At 53.3% G+C, this 26772-nt stretch overlaps 2 long non-coding RNA genes and 1 other non-coding gene across 9 annotated transcripts in view; 2 read left to right on the forward strand and 1 right to left on the reverse strand.

Annotated features, from left to right (window-relative positions):
- Positions 1 to 1731: 1731 nt before the first annotated feature.
- On the reverse strand, positions 1732 to 22153 carry LOC139000764 (uncharacterized). 7 transcript variants are annotated; one of them, XR_011469706.1, is made up of 8 exons: positions 22098 to 22153; positions 9027 to 9121; positions 7824 to 7923; positions 7038 to 7746; positions 5386 to 5482; positions 4936 to 5118; positions 3770 to 4077; positions 1732 to 2189 (listed from the first exon to the last, which is right to left on the reverse strand). It is a non-coding gene; the product is annotated as an uncharacterized lncRNA (long non-coding RNA). The 7 variants fall into 7 exon arrangements; XR_011469705.1 differs by having other exon boundaries at positions 3770 to 3963; positions 4936 to 4984; positions 5093 to 5118; positions 7038 to 7923; XR_011469704.1 differs by having other exon boundaries at positions 4936 to 4984; positions 5093 to 5118; positions 7038 to 7923.
- LOC139000773 (U6 spliceosomal RNA) lies at positions 8455 to 8561 on the forward strand. The gene has a single exon (XR_011469711.1). It is a non-coding gene; the product is annotated as a U6 spliceosomal RNA (small nuclear RNA).
- An 846-nt stretch (positions 22154 to 22999) lies between the features above and the next one.
- LOC139000766 (uncharacterized) overlaps positions 23000 to 26772 on the forward strand; it is a 21147-nt gene continuing 17374 nt past the window's right edge. Inside the window, exon 1 of the long non-coding RNA XR_011469708.1 lies at positions 23000 to 23406. This is a non-coding gene — a long non-coding RNA (uncharacterized lncRNA). The remainder of the gene's footprint in view (positions 23407 to 26772) is intronic.

A 26772-nucleotide genomic window follows, 5' to 3' on the forward strand; every position in this document is an offset into this window, starting at 1 on the left:
TTTGGGCCCACAGGATGAGCCTGCATTTACATCTGCACTGTGGGTCATTTCACAAGGCCCACAAGTTGATTGGGATGGTTGGCAGACAGCTGCATCCAAGGATGGCCCAAGGGGGCGGCATGGAAGTGCCCACTGTCTCTTTTCAGTAAAGAAGCAGTTCAGCAGTGTAGGGAGGAGGGACTGTTGGAGTGTATTGATCATTTGAGCCCTATGGCACGTGGGAGTGCCCACATGGCATACCTTTCACCAATACATTGGGAACTATATCGATGACTGGAAACAGCATATTTGAAGAGCTGCATGAAGACTCTTCTATGAAAACCAGACCTTGGGAACTGCACCCTCTCAATGGGAAAGTCCAAATGTGACGAGAGACATTGAACCCCAGGGGAAGGGACACTGGGCCCTGTCCAGTCACTGAACTCACGGTGGATCTGATCAGCCTGAAATACAGCAAATCCAAGCAGGATCTAGTGAGTCTGTCGGCACTGATGTACAGTGTTGGCTAAAGAGTCATGTGTTCCTAGCGGTGGGGAGAGGAAGCTCCCGGCATTGTTGCTCCATCTAGTGAAGCAGAAATGTCCCCGTGAGTCCCAGGGCCCAGCAGCCTAGGCCCTGTGCTCATTTCTCTCAGGTTCTCAGGGATGTCTTGCTGCCTACTACAGGTCAATTTATGAAAGATTCACTCAATTTTCCACAGAAAAGATTCATTCTAACAGCTTCTATTAAATAGAACCACAGCTATTTGCTTACACAGAGTCTATGGCTGCTGTCAAACTATGATGAGAGGCTTGGAGTTTCTGCAGAGACCAACAGCCATCGAGTCTCTGGCTGTTACAGAAACAGCTTGCAGACCTCTGCTCTAGGGTCTTGGACTCCATTTTCTTAAAAAAAAAAAGTACATTTTCATTGATTTTAGAAAGGAATGGAAAGGGAGAGATAGAAACATCAATGATGAGAGAGAATCATGGATCGGCTGTCTCCTGCATGCCCCCTACTGGGGATTGAGCCCACAACCCAGCATGTGACCTTGACCAGAATCAAACCCAGGACCCCTCCATCCGCAGGCTGATGCTCTATGAATTGAGCCAAACCAGCTAGGGCTTGGACTCCATTTCTAGTCTTTTCCGAGCAGGTTAAGAGTTTTGGAGGTCAATTTCCCTAAGGACAATCTTTTCCAAGTTAGTTAGGCAATATTGAGACTTCCCAGATAACAGGAACACTGGACCATCTGTAAATGCTTTTATGCTTCTGTGTGAAGTTGGGATACACTCCAATGAAACCAGTCCACGGCCTTTGCTGCTCGGCTGCAGTGGATGGGCTGCAATGAGTGTGTTCCCTGCAGGCCAGCCTGGTGCTCAGTGTAACTAATTGTAAGTTGCCAATGCGAACACACAAACAAAGCCTGGGACTTGTCGATGTGCAGCATGACATCGCCTGGGAGCCCCGCCTAGCCCCAAAGCCACTGAGCTAATTCTTGGGGCCTCAGAGGGCAAAACCTAGCCCCGTAGAGCCTTCCCCAGCCCCAAAGAGCAGAGGGCAGCATTGAGGAGCCCAGCTCCTCGTTCAGAGACGCTTAGTGAAGCCCCCAGCAGGCCCTGGTCCTCTCTCTCAGAGAGTTCAACGGCGGCCCAGGACCCAGGCAGCCGGGGCCTCTGTCTTGGAGCCCAAACAATGCCCTGCAGCCCAAAACATGTCAATGATGTGAAACGCACACTCTGGTGTCTACAAATACTGCTTTATGGGAATACAGCCACACCTATTTGCTCACATATTGTCTATGACGCTGCGTCTAAGAGAAGAGATTGGAGTTTAAATACACACCTTAAGCCATTGCCTCTGGCTGTTACAAAGTCTGCAGATGTGATCTTGGATCCTGGAATAACTCGATAGTCTTTGCGTGTCTGGCTCAGGTCTCTGGAGAGGTCTCTTTCACTAAAGACCGTCTTTTCCACACTGAAGGCCATTCCCGGTTAGGGGAACGCTCTGCGGCACCTGCAGACATGCCTTGTTCTCTGCGTGAAGCTGGCGCACATTCAGATGAGGCCCGGCTACGGCAGCGGCTGCTCTCTGACAGGCTCCAATGGAACTCAGCAGCAGTGGGGTCTTGGGATGAGTGTCTGCTCCCTGCAGGCCAGTCCTGTGCTCTGAGCGTTGAGACTCACTGCCAGTTGCCATCAGAACGGTGCCTGGTGGAGCATGAAGATCAGGAGGCTCAGCTGCAGGCCGCCTGGCCCGCTGGGGGGTGTAGTTCGAGGGTGGTGGGCCCCAGCTCAGGCCGTTGCCGGCTTGCCTAACCTCCCAGGGAGGTCTCTGCTCCCTGGGGTGACACACCCAGGCTGTCCCCCTGCTGGAGGTGCAGGGCATTGAGGTAACAGCTAGATCTCTGCTCAGAAGGGACCAGTGGTGGCCGAGTGCAACCGGGCTCTTGCCAGTAACAGGGAATCGGACAGGGTGACCGGGCTGAGCTGGAGCACCTGCGGGAGAACTGCTCCTAGGGAATCGCTGAGGCAACCACAGCTGAAGAGATGCATGCGCAGTGCACCAGGGGAAGGGGCGGTGCGGGGCCTGCCCTCTGGCTGTGCGCAACCGGCCAGGGAGGAGATGGGGTGGGTGCATGAGGTCTGGGAGGGACGCTGAGGCCGTGCTCCCTGACCGGCTGCAGGACAGCTTCCTGCTGCAGGGCATGGGCCAGGCCCTCGCACAGGCTGCTTCCAGCAGCGTCTGCACCGGCACAGAAAGGAGCCCTCACTGCACGGTCCTGCTTACTGGTTCTTTTTGTTGTTTCTCTTTTTGTGAACCTTGACCTTGCTCAGACCAAAGGTACTTCCGGCCCCTGCTGGGGGCAGGTGGGCTGGGGGTGTTCCTGGGCGCAGAGCTCTGCCTCAGCTCCTCCTGGCCCTTTCCCACCACCTGCAATTCTTCCCAGAAAGCCTCCCGGGCAGTTTTCAGACTGCATCAAGCGGGGCTTGCTCTACATTACGGAGCTTGGTGCTCTGGTTCCATTACCCCTGCCCCACAGCCCTGGCTCATGTACCACTCCATCATCTGTGTCCTGGGCATCCCGCCACCACTGTGGCAAAGTGGGTCCCCGCTAAACACCTGCGGACAAGGTCAGGGATGTCCCTGGGCCCTGGCTGGAGCAGTGTTGTGTCCACCACGCCCTTGACTCTCACCAGGGGCTGTGTCAAGGCCACACGCGGGCAGCTGGGCCGGCTCTTCCTCATGGCTGGGCTGTGCAGCCCCAGAGCTGGCCGCCAGGCTGCTCCAGTTACAGAGTGCTCGGTCCTATTAAGTTGACACATGGAACCAGTCACATCGGGTAATTAGTGTCATGGTGGTGGCAGTAGCCTTTGTCCACTTCTACGGGGTCCCCCACCTTCAGGTCGCCCACTAAGGCCTGGAGGGGGGGCTGCACTGGTGACTCACATATCTGCGCCTCCTTTCTGAAGCTGGAAGGGAAGCTCCCCAAGTGCCTTAACAGTAACTTCTTACCTGAGGTGAGAGGAAGCGTCTGAGGGGTCTGTTTCTAGAAGAACCTCTTAGAGAACCCGGGGCCCGCCAGGCTCCTGCCCAGCTTCCCGCTGCGGCCTGTGGAGAAACTGCCCGTGTCCCCTGCTGTCCCTCCTCAGCCGGCAACGCCATCCCCTGGGCACAGAGGCCTTCGAGGCTCATGTTGGGATTTTACTCTCCTCCAGCCGTTTCTGGGGAAAATAATGGGCTGGGCCTTTTTGGACATTCTGTTTCTGGAGCAAAATGTCCCTCTTACCCCCGTCCTTCCTGGATGACCCGGCTTAGAACAGGACACCCATTCGTGGCAGTTTTCAGAGATGATTGTAAACTGGTCTGTTTCTGGGGCTGGATCTGCTGATGGCAGGAAGCACGGAGTCCCCAGCTCCGAGGCAGCCGGCTAGTCATGGAGGTGTGTCCGGGCCTCAGATACCTTGAGTTTTCATATTTGTCCTTGGGAGAGTGATGTAAGGTTACAATGGGGAAAGATATTCAATCTTCAATACTAGGTTTTAAAAAGAAATCTGCTGTGTTGATATGTACCTAGAGGCAAAGATTATGGTGAAACTGAAAGGAAATACAGAGACAATTAGCATTCAAAGAAGAAAAAGAACAATGCCTGTGACTTGTCAATGTCAGCATGACACGGCGAAAGACGATGCTAGCCTCAGAGTTCGGCCTAGGGTCAGCACCTCGGAGCCGAAGGTCCCGCACAGAGAGCCCGCCTGGCCCCACATAGTGGGGCCCATCACCAAAGGGCTGTGCCTTGCTCAGGGAGAGAGAGGCCCTGGCCTCTCTCTCAGTGAGGCTCTGCCCTGATATCACTCCCTGGCCTTTCTCTCCGAAAGTCCTAGCCAGGCACAGGGCCCCAGCACCCTTGGCCCTGGGGCCTCTCTTAGAACATTCGAGAACGTGAAGAAGCTACCCTAGAGGACAAGCCCCATAGGGACCCCGGCTCCCTAGTGGACTGGAGGGGCCAGATTTCCAGTCTCTGGCTGAGGTCCACGTGGGCAGCACTTGGGGCTTGCGTCCCCTCCTTAGGCCTAAGCAGTCCTAGCCTTGAGGGGCAGATAGTGAGGGTAAGGGGCTGTCCTCACGCTGAGGATGGCCTGTGACTTATCCACAAAGGGCTCTCTGGGTTTCAGAAAAGTAGTGCTTAACCATGGGCCACTGTTACCAGGCAACCTGGCTGTCCACTGTGACCTGGGTGAGAGGTCACTCACGGAGCCTAAAGAGGCCACACACAGGAGACCACATGAAGGTGAAATGGTTCACACATGACGGGATCTCGGAGGATCAGAGCCGTGAGATAAGAGCTGGCCCTCCTGCCAGACAACCAATCCCTCTTTCAGCCTAGACTTGTGGGCGCATGGAAGGCTCCCTATGACCTGCTGACAGAGGAAGCAAAGTCGTGACCTGGCTTACCGGTGACTCTGCATGATGTCAATATCCAACAGGAAACTGGACGGCTGCGCTACAAAGGACCATTCGGGATGTTTGTGAAGGACAGTGGGTAATGAACCCATCACGATGGGCAGAGATTGGGCCGTTCACCTCCTCATTCACCTTGAAGATCTCCTACCTGCAGACTTTTTCCATGGCGGTCACCTGAGGGGAAAAAGCATGAGTGAGGATACGATGGCAATCGAGTTCCAATACAAGGATGCTATCCTGTGAGTGTTGAGCACAAACTGGAGTGTGCTATGTTGCATTGTGAAGTTGTACAAGTTAATATAATGTCATTAACTACATGATCCCCCAATATTTAATAATGGGATAATTTTAAAAGAATCTTTGTCAGTCTTCCTCTTGTTTTTGAAAGTTAGAGACATTCCTCTGTTTTCGAATAATGCCAGCATAGTTTTGTTTACTTGCCTCTGTTCATTAAGGATCATGGAAAACCTCTGTTAAGATTGAGCAGTAGCAGGTGTGCTTAGGGGGTCAGCCATCAGACAGTTATTGAGGAAGATGGCTAGGAAAATAAAAGACAATCATTAAGAGAAAACAAACACCAAGTTCTATTCCAGAGTCCATTCAAGACAATCTCTAAGTATTGGGCTACAGCATCACTAAACAGAGGAGTGAGGATCACTGTGGCAATCCAATGTGTTTTTAGTTTGTAGTTTCCATGTCTCTGGTGATGACATAGAAGTTCTGAAAAATTTCTGAGTGGTCCGCAACAGCAGACATGGTTGTTTTCCTTGATTTATATCCAAGACACCAGATTCAGTTTGAAAATGTTCAGGACATGAGAAGATTTATTTTCTCAATGGTTCCAAGCCAAAGGTGTGAGAAAACTGGGAAGGTTCATGGTAGAGTTATAACCTACATGGCTATAACCTAATTGGAATAATTCAGAATTGTTCATGGACTGGGAAAATGTGCAAGAGGAAACACACAAGGACGACAATGGGAGTGAGCTCTCCTGCAGCAGCTGCCACCTCGACTAGACACAAATCGCAGCAGGACACTAAAGGTGAGGGGCAGAGTGCGAGCCTTGAGGAAGTGTGCTACCCTTTACAAGAGCCATGTGAATTCTGTGATTTACAGAAGGAGGGGAACATGGATTATGTACGGAAATAATTAATGGTGGGGGGACAATGTTCAAAGAAATATACATTGTGATGAAAGGGAATTTAATAGTTTGGGGCGACAAGACAGAGACTGTGCATTTATATCTGCAGCTTGGGTCATTATCAAAGTCGTATAAAGTTTATTGAGATGGTGGGCTGAAAAAGACATCCAAAGATGGACCAAAAATTGTAACATGGAAATGCCCACTGATTCCTGCTCTAATATAGAAGAAGGAATGCTTTGGTTGGCCCATTGGCTGATAGCCCCTTTTCAAAAAGTTTTATCCGAGTAACTATCTCTTTGGGGGAAACAATGAACTAGATAATTCAGCGACCACAGGAAAATGGTTATGAACAGAAATTGGTCTCAGAATCCAAAATAATACTATAGCCCTCACTAAGACTAGGAGCTTTTGAGGCTCAGGTGACCAGTGAATTTTTGCTCAGGTCCATTTTGAAATAGGTCCAAATTTGATCTCACCCATTCTGTGGTTGCTCCTGGTTGTAAAATGCATAACTGAAATACCTATAGCAGCAGAATTATCCCACACACTCATCACCGATGAGTCAAGGCAACTGTGGAGAGAAAGTCTAAACCAATCCATAAGAACTGCCTGTAACTGTGCAAGTATTAAGTTAGAAGCTGTACCATCTGCCTGATGAATATGAGATTTGTGCCAGCATGAAGGATTTGAAAGATTCAGGAGTGCGAATTTGGGCACATTCTCATTACTCTTTTGGTTTGTTTTGAGAGAAAGAAGGAGGAAGAGAAGGAGGAGGAGATTGGACAGGAACCAGAAAGAGAGGAGGAAAAGATGGAGAGAGTAGAGGAGGAAAGAAAGTTTAGAAGAAATAGAAAGAATAAGAAAAGGATGAGAAGCAAGAGGAGGAGGAGTAGGAGATGGAGAAGAGAGAGAGGAGAAGACACAACTTGGAAAGTGGCAGTGTACTCACCGATTCTTTAACCACAGGAGACCCTATGCTGCTGCTGTACCATGTGGTTACTTTGCTTGAGCAACTTCCAAGTCCACATCACCTTGTTCCATATGCACGTACAGTGCAGGCAAATGCCTCCTCCTCGTGTTCCCATAGTTCAATCCAATTTGCCTTCTCTCAGGTGGCAAGGCCCCCACACACCTTCATTATCTTCCCTCAGGAATGAGTCATCTCTACAGGCTGAAGGTCCTCACTGCCCTTTTCTTCCACAGGAAATACTTCTTGCTGGTCAGTTACAATGATGACGTTATCCAGAATGGGCCAAGTGAGTGGGACAATACTACTCTAGAGTTGATACACTTTTAGAGTCAGTAGCTGAGGAAGAAATCTGACTGAAATTCAGAATTCTTAGTGAAATATGTTTGTGTCCAGTGCTCTTCTGTGGGGCAGGCAGGTGTCTGAGGTAAATAATGATTGCTGGCATCTGGCCCCTGCTACCAAGATGGAGAACCAGCGCCCAGGGAGCCTCTGGATTTTAGAGGCAGATTACTCCTCAGTTGGGTATATGACTCCATGGAGTGACCTGAAAGTTTGCTTCTTTTGAATTCAACCCGGAAAAAGACAGGCACTGTCACAGGTGCAGGCTGCTGCGTGTCCCCCTCCATGCACCGCAGCAGACGTGATGCTCCTACCAGTGTCCCCGACAGATGGGGATTGTGGTTGGGACCTTGGGAAGGCTGGTGTGTGAGTCACAGTGCAGGTGCTCAGGATTCCCCACCCATGAGCATATCCTTGTTTACTTACCTTTGGTTCACTCAGGATGAGATGAAGCCTGTGTTCGGACTTGTCAGCAGCAGGTGTGCTGCAGGGTGTTAGCCACCAGACAGTTAATGAGGACTAGTGTCTATGAAAAGAAGAAAACTAAGAGTTACAAAGCCAATTTCTAACTACAGAGTCTGCCAAACAAGGCAGTTTATGAATACTGGGTGACAGCATCACTAGATGGAGGAGTGAGGACCGCTGTGCCAATCCAATGGCTCTCCTGGCTTCCATTGTGAATGTCTGTGTTGATGATATAGACCATCTGACAAATTTCTGAGTTGTCCACAGCAGCACACATGGATTGTTTACATGACTTATAGCTAAGACTCAGATTCAGCACAAAGAGCTTCAGGACATGAGTATATATTTGGGTCAATGATTCCAAGCCAGAAGCGAGAAAAATTAGAAAGGTTCATGGTAGAAAGCTAGCAAATCTGATCATCAGGGTTCCCTGGGTTGCTGAGAGCTGGGGAAGAGGTAACTAGGGGCCAAGCTGCATAGGTGTCCTGGCTCCCCACGGACCAGTGGGCGGCAATGGCTCCAGCCTCTGGCTGAGTCCATCAGGGCATCGCTGGTGGCTTCCATCCCCATTAGTCAAAAGTTGTCCTAGCCAGTGCTCGCTTCGGCAGCACATATACTAAAATTGGAACGATACAGAGAAGATTAACATGGCCCCTTAACAAGGATGACACGCAAATTCGTGAAGCGTTCCATATTTAAAAAAAAAAAGTTGTCCTAGCCAGAGGGGCAAACATTCTGGGCGAGGGGCAGTCATCACCATGGGGATGGACAGAGATTTGTCCCACAGGATTTCCTGGGTTACAAAGAACAAATCTTAAACATGGGCCACCAAGTTACCGTGCAACCTGAGCTGTCCATTATGACTTGGGTGTGATGTCACTCACAGAGTCATTAAGGGCCCTGCACGGAAGACTACATCAATGAGTGTGGGCCGTACCTGATCCTACCTGGCCTGATCAAAGTAGTTATATGAGGTGACGCCTTGGACCCTACGGTCAAACAAGGAGTCCCTGTCTCTACCTAGACCTGTTCACTCATCAAAAGCTCCCTGTGGCCTGTTGACATTGAAGCCATCACGGCCTGTCCTCCTGATGGATTTGTATGATGTTGATAAGCAATGTTATTTCCTTCTGGAATAATATGAGTACATTTCTCCGTACTTACCTTTTCCTCACTAATATCAGCATGAGCTTCTGTTAGGACTGGGCAGTAGCAGGTATGCTGTAGGGCCTTAGGCATCAGTTCATGAGGAATTGTATCTATAAAAAGAAAAGAAAATCATTCATTCAGTGTTAAAAAACAAGTTCTAATCCAGATTCTGCTCAAGACGGTAAATATTGGGCTACGGCATGTAACACTAAGTGGAGGAGTGGGGGCTGTGGTGGCAATCCAGTGGGGTTTCTGAGTTCTCTTTCCATGCCTTGGGTGATGACACAGACATTCTGAAAGTTTTCTGAGTGCTCCAGAACAGTGGACATGGATGGTTTACTTGATTTGTATCCAAGAGATCTAATTCAGCATGAAGAGATCAATTTTGTCACAGGTTTCAAGCCAGATATGAGAAAAACTGGAGGAAGGTAGAATAATTCAGAATTTGCCAGGGAACAGAAAATTGTCAAGAGGAAGCACACCAGAGTAACAAAGACAGTGAGCTCTTCTGCGACAGTTGCTACCTTGATTAGACTCAAATCCCAGCAGGACCCTAAAGGTGAGGGGAGAGTTTGACCTCTGAGGTGGTGTGCTACTCTATGTGACATGTAAATGCCCACTCTCCCTTGTTTTAAATTATGAAGAAGCAGTTCAAAAGTTTATGGTGGTGGTAATGTTGGAGTTGATTGGTAATGTGAGTCCTATTGCCCACTCTGGGAGTGCCCACATGGCATACCTTTCACCAATGCATGGGGAACTATATCGATGACTAGAAACAGCATATTTGAAGAGCTGCATGAAGACTCTTCTATGAAAACCAGACCTTGGGAACTGCACCCTCTCAATGGGAAAGTCCAAATGTGACGAGAGACATTGAATCCCAGAGGCAGGGGCACTGGGCCTTTTCCAGTCACTGAACTCTCGGTGGATCTGATCAGCCTGAAATACAGCAAATCCAAGCAGGATCTAGTGAGTCTGACTGGCCCTGACGTACAGTGTTGGCTAATGAGTCATCTGTTCCTAGTGGTGCGGAGAGGAAGCTCCCGGCATTGTTGCTCCATCTAGTGAAGCAGAAATGTCCCCGTGAATCCCAGGGCCCAGCAGCCTAGGCCCTGTGCCTAATTCTCTGAGATTCAAAGGAAGCCTTATTGCCTAATACAGGTCAATTATATGAAAATCAAACTTTATTGTTCACAGAAAATATCTATTCTAATAGAGCCACAGCTACTTATTTACATAGAGTCAAGACTGTTATCTAATAATGAGGAGAGGCTTGGAGTTTCTGCAGAAACCGTAAGCCATTGAGTGTCTGGCTGTTACAGAAACAGCTTGCTGACCTCTGACCTAGGATTCCCTTTATAATCATTAAACAGTTGGTTAAGAATTTTAGAGAGGTCTTTTTCCCTAAAGACAAAAATTTCCATGCTTATTATTCACTAATGGCCCAGTGCACAAATTCATGCACATGGAAAGGAAATGAAGTAGAAGGAATATTTTAATATTGCAATTTGCCCTTTATAATAGCAGTGTGAACCAAATTCATGATCTACAACGACAGATGGAAACACGTGTGTGATTGGTGCCAGTTAGAGTTGTATATGTATCGCACATGTGTGAGTCAACTTAGCCTTTTATATATAGACTAGGGGCCCAGTGCATGAAGATTCGTGCACGGTGGTGTGGGGGGGTCCCTCAGCCCAGTGGTTGGCAAACTCATTAGTCAACAGAGCCAAATATCAACAGTACAACGATTGAAATTTCTTTTGAGAGCCAAATTTTTTAAACCTAAACTAAATAGGTAGGTACATTGTTATTAACTTAAAATTAGGGTACTCCTAAGCTGGCCTTTGCTAAAAATGTCCTCAATCTGATTGAGGTACATTCGCTGAGGTTGACCCCTTACAACTCTCCCATCCACACTCATCTTGTATACTTGTTTCATCTATCTTTTGTCACCAGCACACGATTTGCGGGTGCGACTAGCACTAACCACTGCACAATGAGACTGCTGACTGACTGGCTCACTCAACTCCTGCATGAATCATGTGTGCTTCCCCTGTGCTGCATATCCCACAGCCCACCTGCACCGCGTCTCCCGTCGCCCGACCGACTGACACCCCCCACTTCTTCTAATGCCACTTCTTCAAAATAGACTCGCCCAGGCCAAAAAACGACTTCTGCGCATGGGCCACGAAGTTTCAATCGCACTGTACGTGCATGCCCGCACATGGTATTTTGTGGAAGAGCCACCCTCAAGGGGCCAAAGAGCCGCATGTGGCTCTCGAGCCACGGTTAGCCAACCACTGCCTCAGCCCGACCTGCACCCTCTCCAATCTGGGAGCCCTCAGGGTAGCCCTCTCCATTCCCGGAGTTTCTGTCTGTCTTTGCAATCATATGAACAAACTGTCTGAGACCTCCAACCAATAACAGAGGCAATTTTTTTCTTTGCTTCATTGGTGGAGATTTCCTGGAAGTTTTAGGATATCTTCCCTTTAATTTTTCCTAGACACTCTGACTTTACTTATGTCTTCACCTTTGCTTTCCCTCCATCCCCTACCGCAACAGTAACTTGCTCCAGGCTCACTTTGCTCTAGTGCAGCCGTGGGCAAACTACGGCCCACGGGCTGGATCCGGCCAGTTTGAAATGAATAAAACTAAAAAAAAAAAAGACCGTACCCTTTTATTTAATGATGTTTACTTTGAATTTATATTAGTTCACACAAACACTCCATCCATGCTTTTGTTCCGGCCCTCCGGTCCAGTTCAAGAACCCATTGTGGCCCTCGAGTCAAAAAGTTTGCCCACCCCTGCTCTAGTGTCTAGGAGATCTGTCTGCCACCAGAACTATGATTCCCAGCATTCCTGGTGCTCCCCGAGCTCTGGGCTTCTGCTTCTGGTCCTGGGGCTGCCATCAGAACTATTCCCAGAATTCCTAGTGCTCCCCACTCTGGGAGTGACCGAGGGAGCCACAGCCCCCCAATCCTCCAGCTCTCCTGCTCTGCTCTCCGCCCAGCGACCACGGGAGCCACGTCCCCACACAGGAGCAACCGAGGGCGCCACGTCCCCCCAAGCTGCTGGCTCTCCCACTTCTGCCCTCTGCCCGGTGCTGGTGTATGCAAATTAACCACCATCTTTGTCGGAATAATTTGCATATTCACCCTGATTGGCTGTTGAGCATAGCAAAGGGACAGTCAATTTATATGTTTCTCTTTTATTATATAGGATACTAGGGGCCCAGTGCCCTCAGCCCTGGACTGCACTCTCTCCAATCTGGGACCCCTCACCTCGAAGGATGTCCTACTGCCGGTTTACAGGGATCAGGCCTAAACTGGCAGTCGGACATCCCTCTCACAATCCGGGACTGCTGGCTCCTAACCACTCATCTGCCTGCCTGCCTGCCTGCCTGCCAGCCTGCTCACCCTCAACTGCTCCCCGCCGCCGGCCTGCTTGCCCCTAAGTGACCCCCCACCAGTCTGATCACCCCCAATTGCCCCCCCTGACAGCCTGCTCACCCCCACCTTCCCTCCCCACTGGCCTGCTCGCCCCCAACTGACCCCCTGCTGGCCTACTCACTCCAAATTGCCCCCCCCCCCCGTCCTGATCACTTCCAACTGACCCCCACTGATGGCCTGCTCGCCCCCAACTGGCCCCCCTGCTGGTCTGCTTACCCCCAATGGCCCTGTCCCCCACCAGCCTGATCACAAAAAACTGCCATCCCATCCTGGCCTAATCACTCACAACTGCCCTCCCCTCTTGGCCTCTAACCGCCTCTACCTCAGCCCCGCCACCATGGCTTTGTCCAGAACAACGTCTGGAAGGTCTCCCAGTCTAATTAGCATATTACCCTTTTATTAGTATAGAGGCCTGGTGCATGGGTGGGGGTCCCGCTGGGGTGCCTGGCCAGCCTGGGTGAGGGGCGGAGGGCCTTTTTCAGGCTCACCACACCCCCTTCAGTGTGGGGGTCCCCACTGGGGTGCCTGGCCAGCCTGGGTGAGGGACTGATGGCTTTTTGCAGGCTGGCCAAGTCCCCCCAGTGGGGACCCAAGCTCCCAGTCTCTCCTTTTTTTCTTTTCAGTGCCTCCTTGAGTGGAGGCCAGGGGGGGCTGGAAGCAGGTATCTGGGATTTATTTATCTTCTATAATTGAAACTTTGTAGCCTTTAGCGGAGCCCAGGGACGACCAGGACAGGCAGAAAGCTTGGCTTCCTCCATCGCCAGGCCAACCCAAGCCTCCTGCTGCTCCAGCTCCGTGGCCGCTTCCATCTTAGTTGGGTTAATTTGCATACTCATTCCTGATTGGCTGGTGGGTATAGCAGAGTGATGGTTAATTTGCAAGTTTCTCTTTTATTAGTGTAGAAACTAGGGGTCCAGTGCACAAATTCGTGCACCTTGAAAGACTCTGCAGCCGAAACCGGTTTGGCTCAGTGGATAGAGCATTGGCCTGAGGACTGAAGGGTCCCGGGTTCGATTCCGGTCAAGGGCATGTACCTGGGTTGCGGGCACGTCCCCAGTGGGGGATGTGCAGGAAGGAAGCAGCTGATCGATGTTTCTCTCATCGATGTTTCTAGCTCTCTATCTCTCTCCCTTTCTCTCTGTAAAAAAATCAATAAAATATATTTAAAAAAAAAAAAAAAGAAAGAAAGACTCTGTGAGTCATGAGGCTACGGTACACACAGGGGCGGGTCTCAGCCCATCCTCCACACCAAGGCCCCCTGCCCCCTGCCTGCCAGCAACCCTGCTCCCACTGCCACTGCTCCCATGAGCTGACGGTGCCGGCCCCACTTGTACCCCCTGAGGGCACAGAGTGATTGGGGTCAGTGCCAGCAGCAGGTGCAAGAGAGGCGGCGCTGTCAGCAGGTGTGAGCAGCAGCTGCTGTCCCAATCACCCCTCAGGAGCAGGGGTAGGTGGAGAAGCCCTCAGGGGCAATCAGAGCTGGCAGCTGCTGCTCACACCTGCTGATGGCGCTGAGCAATCGAGACTGGCACCAGGTACCAGCAGCAGGTGCAAGTGGTGGCTCCGGTGCCAGGTACTGGTGCAAGCGGGACTGGTGCTGGCAGTGGGTGCAAATGGCAGCTCTGGCACCAGCAGCAGGTGAGAGCAGGGCCATCTCCGGCAGTGGGTGCGAGAGGTGGCTGCCTGCCCCGATCTTCCATCAGGAGCAGGGGGAGGTAGAGAAGCCGTCCAGTGTAATAGGGGCTGACAGCCAGCACTCACACTTGCTGACAATGCTGAGCGATCGGGGCCAATGCTGGGCATCAGCAGTAGGTGTGAGCAGTGGTTCCGGCACCGGCCGCAGATGCAAGTGGGCCGGTGCCAGCAGCAGGTGCAAATGCCGGGTGGGACTGTTTTTGTGCAAGAGAAAGAATTTTCAGTAACCACTACAGGCTCGCCCTGATGACAGTGACAGTCACCCTGCCTTGGTTTGGTGCCCCCACTCACCTGCTCTACCATCCTGCTGTGGCCGACACCCGCCTTGTTATACGCACACCCCCTGATGGTCAGTGCACATCATTGCGACCAGTTGTTCATTTGTTCTGCCATTCGGTCTATTTGCATATTAGCTTTTTATTATATAGGATACTAGAGGCCTGGTGTACGAATTTGTGCACTAGTGGGGTCCCTCTGCCTGGCGTGCAGGATCAGGTAGAAAAAAGCTCTCCGACATTCCCCAAGGAGTCCTGGATTGCAAGAAGGTGCAGGCCAGGCCGAGGGACCCCCACCAGTGCACCATTGGGGCCAGGGAGAGACACGGAAGGTTGGTCGGCTGTGGAGGAACCTCAGGAGGGCTCCAGGGTGTGTCTGGCCCATTTCACTCAATCCCAATCGGACGGACCCCCAGCAGCAAGCTAACCTATGGGTGGAGCGTCTGCCCCCTGCTGGTCAGTGCACATCATAGGGAGCAGTTGAGCAGCCTCAGCATATCATTAGCATATTAAGCTTTGATTGCTTGAACAGCCAACAGGTCAACCACACACAGCATATTAGGCCTTTGTCATATAGGACTAGAGGTCAGATGCACAAAATTAGTGCATGGGGGAGGGGTGTCCCTCAGCCCAGCCTGTGCCCTCTTGCACTCTGGGACCCCTTGGAGGATGCCTGCCTAAGCTGTCAGTTGGACATCCCTCTTTCAGTCCGGGACCCTTCACTCCTTACCACCCGCCTGCTGTGGAGGCGGGAGAGGCTCCTGCCACAGCCACTGTGCTTGCCAGCCTTGAGCCCAGCTTCTGGCTGAGCGGTGCTCCCCCTGTGGGAGCGCACTGACCACCAGGGGGCAGCTCCTGCATTGATTGTCTGCCTTCTGGTGGTCAGTGCACATTATAGCAACCAGTCATTCTGCCGTTTAGTCAATTTGCATATTAGGATTTTATTAAATAGGAAAGAATAAACTTGCTTAAGTAGACATGCTTTCTGATGTAGCTAAAGTTTTTCCAGGCCAGTGAAGCATCCCAACTTCTCTTTCAGGTGATTGTCAGCAACACAGCAGTAAATATCAACACAAAGCAGATCATTATTGATCATGCAGGAAGAACAAAGGGTGAAATATTTAACTGGAGCAGTGTTTGTCTATATTCTGTACAGTGAGAAAACCTTAAGTCATTGTCAAGGTCCACCATTTCTTACTTCTTTTCAGTCAAGTAAAGTTTCTAATCTTTCTAACTCTCCGTTTTCTGGCTAATGAAAAGAAAATAGTATTCCACCAAGACTCATATCTACCTACTCCAGGACTTCTGTGAGGATCAAATGAGATGAGGCACAGGAAAACACTTCACAGATATTTGGTTAAAGTGTGAAATGTTTTAACCTGTGTTTGTGTGCTGAAGAAAATGCAAGGGGCTATTCGTTGCTAGGGAGAGGAAGCTGGGCATTGCTACATGACCTCATTACCCAGCAACCACAGCCACCGTTTCCAGGCTGGGTTGGGCTGTGGACTGCATTTTGTGCCATGGGGTTTCGGCAGAATCAGCTGAGATTTGGTGAACTGTCACTCCAGGATGGTGGCAGGGCCTGTGTCCCACTTGGGGAAAGCCAAGTATTGCTTTTTGGGCTCCAGGTCTGCGGTGCCATTTCTTTTTCTTTAAAAATATATTTTCTATTGATTTCTGAGATGAAGGGGGAGAGAGGGGGAGAGATAGAAACAACAATGTGAGACAATCATTAATCGGCTGCCTCTGGCTTGCCCCCTGTTGGGGATTGAGCCTGCAACCCAACCGGGCATGTACCTTGACTGGGAATTGAACCCGGGACCTCTTGGTCTATGGGACAACGCTCAATCCACTAAGCCACCACAGCCAGGCTCTGCGGTGCCATTTCTTTGTGCACGTCATGGCAGCTCCTGAGCGCTGCCCCCTTGTGGTCAGTGCGTGTCTTAGTACCAGCCGGAAGGTGGGAAGGACATGTAGTATATTAGCCTTTTATATAGATAGACTAGAGGCCCGGTGCACAAAAATTTGTGCACTCGGGGGGGGGGGGGTCCCCCAGCCTGGCCTGTGCCCTCTCACAGTCTGGGACCCCTCAGGAGATAACGACCTGCTGGCTTAGGCCTGCTCCCGGGTGGCAGAGGGCAGGCCCAATCCCTAGGTGCAGCCCCTGGTCAGGCTCAGAGCAGGGCTGATTGGGGAGTTGGGGTGCCGCCCCGTCATGCACAGAGCAGGGCGGATTGGGAGGTTGCAATGCCACCCTCAGTCACGCTCAGGGTAGACTGATTGGGGGGTTGGGGCACTGCCCCCTGTTACACTCAAGGCAGAGTCGATGGGGAGGTTGTGGTGCCACCCCCTGTCACACACAGAGCATGGCCGATCAGGGGGTTGGGGCGCTGCCCCCTGTCACTCACAGAGCAGGGCCCATCAGAGGGGTTGGGGCTCCGTACACTGTCACGCACAGTGTAGGGCCGATCAGGGGGTTGAGGAGCTCCCCCCTGTCACTCACAGAGCAGGGCCAATCAGGGGGTTGGGGAGCTCCCCCCTGTCACTCACAGAGCAGGGCCCATCAGGGGGTTGAGGAGCTCCCCCCTGTCACGCACAGAGTAGGGCCGATAGGGGAGTTGGGGCACCGCCCCCTGCCACACACAGAGCAGGGCGGATCAGGGGGGTTGGGGCTCCATACCCTGTCACATACAGAGCAGGGCGGATCAGGGGGTTGGGGTGCTGCACCCTGTCACACTCAGGGCAGGGCCAATGGGGAGGTTATGGCTCTACCCTGTCACACACAGAGCAAGGCCCATGGAGGGGGGTTGGGGCGCCACCCTCTATCACCCACAGAGCAGGGCCGATCAGGGGGTTGGGGCGCCGCCACTGTCACACTCAGGGCAGGGCCGATGGAGAGGTTATGGTTCTACCCTGTCACACACAGAGCAGGGCCCGTGGGGGCGGGGGGTTGGGGCACCGCACCCTGTCACACAGAGCAGGGCCGATCAGGGGGTTGGTGCGCTGTACCCTGTCACACACAGAGCCGCAGGGCAATCGGGGGATTGGGGAGCTCCCCCCCATCAGGCACAGAGCAGGACTGATCAGGGGGTTGGGGCGCTGCCCCCTGTCACGCTGATCCCGGTGCCGGGAGCCTCGCTGCTCTGCTGATCCCAGTGCCGGGAGGCGTATTACCCTTTTACTATATAGAATAGAGGTGTGGTGCACGGGTGGGGGCCGGCTGGTTTGCCCTGGAGGGTGTCCTGGGTCAGGATGGGGGTCCCCACTGGGGTGCCTGGCCAGCCTGGGTGAGGGGCTGAGGGCTGTTTTCCCGCTGGCAGTTGACTAAAAGCTCCCAACCGCTCCTTGTTTTTTTGTTTTTTTTTTTATTCTGGGCCAGCTTTAGCTCTGAGGCCTCGCTGCTGAAAACATGGATACAATGTTGCGGTCCGGGGCTGACTGAAAGCTGGTTTTGTTTAGCTTCTTATTTGCAACATAGTAATAGTTGCTTAGAGTTGCAGTTGAGAGTCCAGCAAGTGAGGAGGGGAACGTTGGAGTCTGCAGTTCCTGGAGGAAGCAAGCCTCCCTGTTCGCTTCAGTGCATGGCTGCCGGCCGCCATCTTGGCTGACAGTTAATTTGCATAAGGATACGCTGATTAGCCAATGGGAAGGGTAGCGGTCATACGCCAATTACCATGTTTCTCTTTTATTAGTGTAGATTCTTCATACATTGCTGATTGTGGGAACACTATGGAATGCCTGCAAAACGTTATCATCCTGTGTAAAGTTGGTGCACACTCACATGAAACCATTGATTCTCTATATTTTGCAAATTTTGCACAACAAGCACACTTGTTGCTGTTTCACTGCTGTTTTTGTAAGAACACGTTTCTACTTTGCAGTCTCATCTTTGAGGAGCATATTTTTTAAAATATATTTTATTGATTTTTTACAGAGAGGAAGGGAGAGAGATAGAGAGTTAGAAACATCGATGAGAGAGAAAGATCGATCAGCTGCCTCCTGCACACTCTCCACTGGGTATGTGCCCAAAACCAAGGTACATGCCCTTGACCGGAATCGAACCTGGGACCCCTGAGTCTGCAGGCTGACACTCTATCCACTGAGCCAAACCAGTCAGGGCTTTGAGGAGCATATTAATCCTCTGATGTTCATATTTAACTAAAATAAAAAAATGAGCCCTGGCCGGTTAACTCAGTGGTTACAGCATCTACCTACATACCAAAGGGCCATGAGTTTGATTCCTGGTCAAGGGCATAAATCTCGGTTGCAGGCTCCCCAGCCCCAGTATGGACGTGTGCCATGTGTCTCTCTCATGCTGATGTTTCTCTCTAGCTCCCTCCCTCCCACTCTCTTTAGAAATCAATGGGAAAAATACTTCGGTGAGGATTTTAAAAATAAATAAATGAGAAGAAAAAGGTATGAAACCATCCATTTTCTAGAAGTTGGAAGAGAACGTTTGTTCTATGATCTTGAATTTCCGCCTGACTGAGCAATAAACAAACCTGGCCAAGGAACCACTGCCTCCACTCTCAGTGACTAATCAGCCCCGAGGCGTCCCAGGCACAGGATGAAAACAACGCACAGTTGGGAAGATACCTTTGGCTCTACAAGGAGGTAGTCGCTTCATTCACTAAGCAAACTGGTGAGCGCCTGCTAGAGCGATCCATGTCTTCAATGGGAGAATAGAAGTTTCCAGGACATTTCCCAAACACCATTGTCTTCATCTCCTAAATTCCTGTGGCAGCTACATATGACAGGGAGGCAATGCCAAACAACAATGCCAATGTAGCCCTGACACAGGGACAGAAAAAAGAGCCTGTTCTGAGGGAGAGGCCGGGCACAGGCTCAGGCTGTGGGTCTGACTCTGAGCCACACGCTGCTCCTTCTGTTAGCACTTGCCTCCGGAAGTTACAGCTCACGCTGCTGAGCTTTCAGGATTTAGTCACACACCTCAATGTGATTTGTATGAAACTTGCTTCTTAGAAAAATAAAGCTTTGAAAGGTGTGGCACAAAACAGGCTCCTAAATACTTGTAAAGGAATGAAGCAAAGCATGAACCTCAGGACCTACAATGCACGCTCCCCATGAAGGGGACAGTAGTTGTGTCTAGTGTCCTCAGGTTTGCAAAGTGACATGCAGGTGCCCTCACCCCCCTACCCCCTAAAGGGAGAGAAGTGCCCCCTCTGAGCACCACTACGGGTATCAACTGGGAAGGCACCAGCTGCTGAGGACAGGTGTCCTGCTCGCCATCCGCCATCCAGGTCTCAGGGCGAGACTGACCTACCACTGTTCTCTCCCCATTCACTTGTGCGAATAATGAATGAATGAATGAGCAAGTGAGTGAATGAGTGAGCAAATGGCTGAGTGAATGAATGAATGAATGAATGAGTGCGTGAGTGAAAGAATGAATGAGTGAATGTGTGAGTGAGTGAGTGAGTGAGTGAGTGAATGAGTGAGTGGATGAATGAATGATGAGAAGATGAGTGATTTCAGTAGAGTCTATAAGACATCGAGTCTCTGGCTGTTACAGGAAAAACGTGCAAATGTGATTCAGGATTTTGGGTTCCTATGATAACCTCTGTGTAGCAGCTTAACAACTTTGGAGAGGTCTATTTCACTAAAGAGAAGCTTTTCCATGGCAGTAAGTCCTTCGTTAGGCACTCCTGTCTGCAGAGCACTGCAGAACATGTGTAACACCGTGTGTGAAGGTGAGCGCTCTCCAGGGAAGCCAGTCCTCGGCAGCTGCTGCTCTCTGCACAGGCTCAGGACAGAGCTCAGGCAGAAGGGGGCATTGGAGTGAGTGCCTGTCCCTGCAGGTGGGCCTGGTGCTCAGATCCGTCAGACACATTGTAGTTGTCTCTGGCAACACAAGTACAGAGCCTGTGACTTATCAATGTGCAGGGTGACGTCACTGAAGTCTGCTAATGCCCAAATATAAAGTCCTGCCCTGAGTGCGTCCCAAACACCACTAGTTTAAGTCTATTTCACGGTCGGTAGTGACACACTGAGGAGACCTCTGCAAAGTATTTTTTAAAATATATTTTTCTTGATTTCAGAGAGGAAGGGAGAGAGAGAGAGAAACATTGATGAGAGAAAATAAGTGATCGCTGCCTCCTGCACGCCCCACATTGGGGATCGAGCCCACATCCTGGGCCTGTGTCCTTGACTGGAATCGAACCTGGGACCCTTCAATTGCAGGCTGATGCTCTAGTCACTAAGCAAAACTGGCTAGTGCCTCTGCAAAGTTTCTAAGGTGCTATGCAAAGGTTCACATAGGAATCCCGCCAAGAACAGTCATTTTTCCTCCGTAGAACCTCACTTACAATCCCAAGCAACAGAAAGGAAGGAAAGTGATACAGAAATGCCTCCGGAGGTCTTTCTTAGTTTAAACCACGGCACCTCGCGCAGCACCTCTGAGGTGCTCGGAGGCCTGGACACGCTGGGTGACGTCCCTGCTCGGGGACGATGACTCTAGAAGTTGTGCACGGCCTTTCTCTGCTGCTTTGTGCAGTAAAAGAATAATGTGCTGTACAACATGGTTCCCACAATGTAATGATAGTGTTTTTCAAAAGTATTATTCACAAGTAGTACATCCAAAATCACTGCATTTTTCCTTTCCTCTAGCTTATGAACAACACATTTAGTTTAAAGAGCATTTTCATACAATTGCCTTCCACCAATTTTGTGAGTAAACTGAAGGTCAGTGACTTAGCCGTGCATGAGGGGAACAGTCCAGAGCTCAACCCAGGGCTGCCATGACCAGCCCCTTCCCACCAGGGTGCTTCTACCCACAATTCGCAGTCTCCCGCTAACTTCGCCACAAGGAAGCAAAGAAACCCTTCGGAGGTTTCTCAAAATAGCAACTTGCATCTCAAAATAGCAACTTGAAGAATTTGGTAAAACTAGAAAATCACCCTCCACTTTTCAAAGAGTGAAAAACTTTGACTGTTACCTCTTCTCTAATTGTCCAAATGCCTTCAAGGGGGCCCTAGTCGCTTACGAAGCACTACCTGAGATAGACCACTTATTGACAAGAAATCATGGACGTCTGTGCCTGATTATAATGCCGCTGCGCACCCCACTGCAGGCAATGGCCACTAAATCACATCCTGGGGCCAATTGCTTAGAGCTCAGCCTCAAATTATATTGCAAGCTGTTCATCTCACCCTCCTTTTCTAATTAATTTTCTATAAAAAGAGATGTTTAGCCCTAGCCGATTTGGTTCATTGGATAGAGCTTCGGCCTGCAGACTAAAGAGTCCCGGGTTTGATTACTGTCAAGGACACAGGTGGGGGTTGCGGGCTCCATCCCCAGTAGGGGGCGTACGGGAGGCAGCCGATCCATGATTCTCTCTCATCATTGATGTTTCTACCTCTCTCTCCCTCCCCCTTCCTCTCAAAAAGCAAATATATGTCACAGGCCTTCATTTTACTCAGAAAAATCACTGGAAGGCAATTCTGTGTATATGTACACACAGACAGAGAGATGTTCAGAGTCTATTTCCAGCTGTGACCCGTGACAGCGTTATCCCCGCAGCGTTCTATCTGGAGGGAGAGTGGGCGGCTCCTGCAGGAAGTGCAGAGGACTGGCAGCTGCTTCACTCTGGCTCCACCAGAGAAAAGACTGAAAGCCCTTGGCACTTTGAGTGAATGGGAACTTCTTACCTCTAGCAGAAGTCACTGCACCCAATACGGCTGCGGCGTCTCAGGACACGGCCTCCTATTAAAAGTCAATACATTTACGCAGAGTTCTATGTCCAGCACTGAGAGTCCCGCAGAGGGAGGAGGGCGGCCAGCTGGACAGGGCACCTGCGGACCAGGGGCCGCACACCCCCCCCCCTCCCGCCCCCGCGTCAGCTTCTGCAGCCGAGTCAGCTACCCGAGGGGAAACTGCTCCCGGGCTTTTTATGCAGGAACGTCTTCATCGTCCAGCGGCCCAGGACTTCCCCCTTCACAGGAAGATACAATGACCGCTCCCCCCAAAACACAAGTCATCCTCTCGCAAGTCCACTGCGGTCAGGTTTTTCCAGCCTCCAGCCCCCGCCCCGGGGTCCCTCCTGCCAGTTCTGGACAGTCCCGGAGTCTCGGCCCCATCGGCGTGTGCCCCGGGGAGAAGGGCACCCGCTGAAAACGGGGGTCCGCTCCCAGGGCCTGACCCATTCCCTACACTGTGCCCACGAGTCAGGCTACGGGCCCCACTAACTGCACTGTGTGGAAACGGGGCACCACGCTAAAGTTGGGGGGACATCCCAAGCCCTTTATCACCAGGCAGAGACCCCCGCTTCCCTGCCCTCCCTCGCCCCGCGCCCACAACTCACCCAGCCGCCATCCCCGCCGCGGTGCCTCTAAGCGCCTTTCTCCTTCCCCACGTGCACCGCCCCGGGCGCTCCGACCCGCCCACCGGGGCAGGACACACCCACACCCACCGTGATTGGCCGGTGAGGAGCGCGCAGGCCTCCATTGGCGGAAGTGCCTCCCTGCCTTAGCCACTCCCGGCACCAACTCGGTCCAGAGAGGCCGGGTGCACGCCCGCTGCCACACACCCTCGCCCCGCGCCCCAACCGGACCAGAGCTGCAAGCGGTATGTGCTGGCCTGTGTTCACCTGTCCTGAGTTGTCCGCCTGCCGAAACCCACAACCTCCCGAGGCACCGCCACAGCTTCCCGCCCCACATGCTTGTCCGGGCAGAGACCGGTTTCTCCTCAAGTTTAGGACCTAAACTGCTCTGGGGTCGAGTTGACCGTTCATGGCCTGTATGTCCGGGCTTTGTGGACAGGCCTTGGAAAGACCTCCCACCTGTGCTGGAAACCATGGATGTTGGTGGGGTGTGGAGGTTGTGGGCCGCAAAAGAGGAGAAAGAAAAGAGGAGGGCGGGCGGGCGGAGAAGAAATCCATGAGGACGGAGGGACTTGATGCACTGGGCTCCATGGGCCGAATGCGCTCCGATGACGCTTCCCGCTTGCACCCTGGATGTGGTATGTATGTATGTATGTATGTATGTATGTATTTAATCAGATGATATTTTCTTGAGTTGTCCACTTGAATAACCTGAATGTTTTTGTTGTTGTTTTTTGTTTAGTTCCATACAAAGATTCCTATTTATTCATATCTGATTTATTCATTTTTTATTTTACTTTAAAGCCCGTATGGTTTTATGAACCGGTGTCTCCCCAATAATTGAGAGAGAGAGAGAGAGAGAGAGAGAGAGAAAAGACGAGACGATCCGTGAGTACTGCCTCATGTAGGTTTCAGCTCCTTGGCGGCCAAAGTGTTTTTGTGCCCTAACTGGTTTGGCTCAGTGGATGGAGCGTTGGCCTGCGGACTCGACGGGGGTGGGGCGGGGGTGGGGGTGGGGGGCGCGGGGGTGTGTGTGTGTGTGTGTGTGTGTGTCCCAGGTTCGATTCCGGTCAAGGGCATGTACCTTGGTTTCGGGCACATCCCCAGTAGGAGGTGTGCAGGAGGCAGCTAGCTGCTCGATGTTTCTCTCGTGGATGTTTCTATCCCTCTCCCTTCCTCTCTGTAAAACATCAATAAAATATTTAATAAAATATTTTTTTTATGTCTCCCGGGAAGGGAGAGAGGGAGAGAGGGAGAGAGGGAGAGAGGGAGAGAGGGAGAGAGGGAGGCAGGCGCCGGGACGTCTTGGGCCTGCGGGGTGTGTGTGTGTGTGTGTGTGTGTGTGGGGGGGGGGGGGGGTGGGTGGGTAGTGGTGGTGTGCGACTCCGAGGAAGTCTTTCACTTTCGAATGGCCCGCTCGGCCCGCCCCCGTGTTTGTTCCGGCCATCCTCCGAGAAAAAGATTATCCTAGGCCCTCCCCCCCCCCCCCCCCCCCCCGCCCCCGCGTTCGGTGGCGCCGTGCCGTCCCGGAGGGGGTTGGGGGTGGGGGCCCGGGACGCGATCGGCCCTCCGGGCGGGCGGCGGGACGCCCTTGCCGGCCCGAGATCCGGATCCGTCCCGCTGAGGTTCGCGCCGCTTGTCGGGAGCCACCTGGCGGCCGCTTTTATATCGTTTCTTCCTTGCGGAGCATCTAGGGAGGGGAAGCGGCTGCAGTGCCCGAGGCCAACTTCCAGGGTGCCGGCGGCGCTGTCGGGATCTTGCCGGCGGCGCCGGTCCGTCGGTACGCGGCCCGTTCTCCGGAGATTGGACCTGCAGCAATGCTGAAGGAGTGAGTGGCTGCCGCCTCTGGGGAGGTGGGCCGCTAGGGCGGGTCGACCAGCACTCTGTTACCCCTCCGCGGGGACCGACCGGGGCCGCCGCCGCGGGCGTAGCCGCAGAGGTTGGCTCGCGCCGCTCCGTCGGTGCCTGTCCGGTTCTCCGGAGATTGGACCTGCGGCGGGGCCATTGAAGGAGTGAGTGCCCGCCGCCGCCGGCGCCGCCGCGACGTGTGGCCCGGCACTCGCTGTCGCCCCTCCGCGGGGACCGACCGGGGCCGCCGCCGCGGGCGTAGCCGGGGAGAGGGTGGCTTGTGCCGGGACGCCGTCCTGCCCGAGGCGCCCCCCCCCCCCCCCCACCTCCCGCTTCTATTGATTTCGGCGCGGGCGCGTGCCTGCGCGACGTGCCGGGCGACTGGTGCCGTGTGTCCGCGTCCGCTCCTGCGGGTCCGTCCGTCCGTCCGTCCGTCAGAGGCGCCTTCCGCGAAATTTTTCAAAGTCCCGATTCTGAGGCGGGAGCGTGCGCGCGTTCAGTGGTCGCCCGGGCTGCGCGGGCGGGCGTGTGCCCGAGTGTGCCGCGGTCACCGGGCTCGACTTTGGGGCCGTTATCCGAGTCGCGGAGCTCCGTAGGTGGGGGCCGGCACGGGCGGTGCGTGGAGGACGGCGGAGGGCGAGGCGGGTCGGTACGAGCGCACTCGTGGTCCCGGTCGTCAGATAACGTTTCTTCGTTTTTCCGCGAGCGGGCTTGCGCCGACGCCGCGGCCGGGCCTTCCAACGACACGGTGGTTCTAGGCGCCGGGCGGAATTTTTTCAAAGTCCCGACTCGGAAGCACGTTTGACCGGGCCGTTGCCCAGGCGTGCCAAGTGGTGAGGGAGGCCGTGGACGGCCCGGCCCTCTCCCTCTTGCTGCCGCCTGTCCGTGGCACGCTCTCTTTACTGGCTTTGGGGGGTCGACCAGATAGTCCCGTCCAACCCCCCCCCCCCCCCCCCCCGCCCTTCTTTGGTGGCGATGGGGTCCCGTGGGGTCTCCTGTGGCCGCGACTCGCTTCCGGGAGTCAGGCGTGACCTGTAGACAGAGGCCCCCGTCACCGGGCACCGTCCGTGTTTTGCCTAAAGTTGGCATTTTGTACCACGAGATGACTGTGGACACGCTGTCCTCGGGTGATTGGACGACGGGGGGTGTCCCCGGGAGGTTCTCGGCCGCGACCCGGAGCCTGACTCCCCCCACGTCCCCGGCCGCACGAGCGAAAGCCGTACGCCTCGGGCCTGCGCGCGCCGGCTGCTGTACGTCTCGGGCCCCGTCCCCGCGGACCGTGGTCTTCCTCCTCCGCGTGAGAAGAGAGCGAAGGGCTTTACGTGGCGAGGCTGAAGCGCAGGCTCGTGCTCCGGACGGTTGTCCCCGCCACGTTTCCCTTCTTCTCGCCCCGTTTTTTGTTGCCGTCCGATCGATGTGGTGACGTCGCGCTCTCCCGGGCCGGGCCTAAGCCGCGCCAGCCGAGGGACGGACATTCCTTGGCGAATGGGACCGCTCTTCTCGCTCTGCCCGCGGGCCCCTCTCCTCTCCTCCCCGTCCGACGGCGGTGCGTGGAAGGGAAGGGGTGCGGAACCCGGCCCGACCTCGGTGTCACGCCCGTGGTCTCTCTGACGCAGCGGACACCCTCCGCTCGCCTTTCCCGGCTTGCGTTGTCGCGGGCGCCCCTCCTCGCGGCGGGGAGGGGGCGTCCCGTCGTCGCGCCGCACGCGCCTCCCCCGTTGGGCGTGCGGTCGCTGTTTCGCCTTGGCCCTCGGCGGGTGCCCCTGGAGCGCTCCGGGCTGTCCTGCAGGTGCCTGAGGCCGAGCTGGTGGTGTCGTTTCCCGCTCCCCGCGAGCCCCCCGCCGGGCCGCCGCTGTCGGCGGTGCGCTGGAGGGGAGCCCCGGGGGAGTCTGGCCGGATAAGGGGAAGGCACGCCCGTCCCCCCTCGCGGGAGGGGGGGCCGGGCCCTCGCAACGTGTGCCGCGCGGGCGACCGCGACGGGGCCGAGTCAGCGGGTGCCGGCCGCTGGCTGACCGTGAGAGTTGATTTGTTTTTGCTGCCGCCTGTTCTTCCGTTATTGTAGTGTTTTTTTTTTTCTTTTTTCCGTCTTGCGTCGTGCCGGTGTTCCCGACGCAACACCGCGGGCTCTCTTTTAGTTAACTGTGGACGAGGCCCCC

Source organism: Myotis yumanensis, unplaced genomic scaffold, assembly GCF_028538775.1.
Source record: "Myotis yumanensis isolate MYYU_CA2020_CCGP unplaced genomic scaffold, mMyoYum1.0.hap1 SCAF_28, whole genome shotgun sequence".
NCBI lineage: Eukaryota > Metazoa > Chordata > Mammalia > Chiroptera > Vespertilionidae > Myotis > Myotis yumanensis.